The sequence below is a fragment of the Palaemon carinicauda genome, chromosome 15 (genome assembly GCF_036898095.1).
Source record: "Palaemon carinicauda isolate YSFRI2023 chromosome 15, ASM3689809v2, whole genome shotgun sequence".
NCBI classification, from domain to species: Eukaryota; Metazoa; Arthropoda; class Malacostraca; order Decapoda; family Palaemonidae; genus Palaemon; species Palaemon carinicauda.
The window spans coordinates 116,332,235-116,333,912 of record NC_090739.1 but is presented as its reverse complement, the minus strand read 5'-3'; positions in this window follow the sequence as shown (position 1 = coordinate 116,333,912).

Genomic DNA, 1,678 nt, shown 5'->3' with positions numbered 1-1,678 from the left:
GAAATTGAATTTGATGTCGGATGATGTTTGGATAAAAACCACTGAATGATAACTTCCAATGGCGATTAATAAATTTAAAGATTAACAGGAAATTTGCGGGGCATCATGGCTTGAAAGAGAGATATGGAATGTTATTAATAATGAAATATGATAATAAAGAAATATAAAACTCCCTAAAATTGCGTCAGTATCTTATGGTTTTTATGCTTGCTTCATTTTTGAAAATGTGAATGGTAATCATCATCGTCATCATTATCATCACCATCATATAGTAAGGACACTCACAAATATTTTCATCATTTAAAATAGTAGTAAAGACCAAGGGTGCGTTAACCATGTGAAAAAACTACTTGGGGTTCAGATGAAGCAAAACCATATGTTTGGTGGCAATTGGAATGATATGATTTTAGTATCTTCAGTGCCAAGTATTGTTTCCCTTTATGCCCTTTGTGACAGAGAGAATACTGCGTTGGCATAGTGTCTCACTGGTCAACTGTACAAATCCCCAACAATGAGGTTTTTGTTAGTAAATAATTTCAATCAAACATTATTGACGTCATCTTAGACCCCCATTAAGAAGTGCTGGTGTTTCAGGGGGAAGGCGAAGCCACATATATAAAAGGGAGCCATTTTTATCTATTATGGTTTCAAGTATTTGCAATAAATGGAATTTTTGTACCTGTGAATAAGTAGATAAATAATTGGCAAGATGTTTCGCATATCGACAGTTTAAGTCACAACGATAAAGTTTCTGTAAAGATCCAATTTAATTCTATGAAGGTATTAATGTGCAAGATAAATATATAAAACAGAGAAGATATAAAAAATGTATAAATCAAATCACATACAACGCCATTTTGTAAAACCCTTTAAACAAGTACTTTTACCAAACTTAGAGGTTACTTCTTTGATAACGTTTATGAAGTAATATACATACATATATATATATATATATATATATACATATATGTATATATATATATATATATATATATATATATTACTTCAAAACACTAATAATTGCTTTACTCAAGAGATTTATATCATAACCATCGTAATAAAAGTACCTACGGCCTCCTAATATTATAGCTTAATGGCTAACATTATCTATTTCGCCCTCAATCAAAGTGTGGGATGGAGGAGAAACCTTTTATCTAATCTTTTGACCAGGATTTAGGTGTCTAATATTTTCCTCATTAAGGAACTCATTACATTTAATGACTTGGACGTTGTTTGCAGAAATTGTTGGTGCGAAACTAAAAATCCTTCATCAAAGCATTATTATTAAAGACGAAATAGATGTGTAAATCCTTTTCTTTCACAAAAAAAGTTTCTCCGGGGCTTTCATATATACATATATATATATATATATATATATATATCTGTGTGTGTGTGTGAGGAAGAACCACAGGGAAAATGAAAATATGAAATGTAAGATTAAGTCCTGACTAGTTTGGTGATACTTCTTCAGAGGACTGATGACCTCTCAAGAGGTATCAAGAAACTAGTCAGGACTTAAATCTTACAGTATATTTCATATTTTCATTTTCCCTGTGGTTCTTCCTCATATATATATATATATATATATATATAAACAGCATATATTATATGCTGTTTATATATACATACATATATATATATATATATATATATACATATATATATATATATACAGATA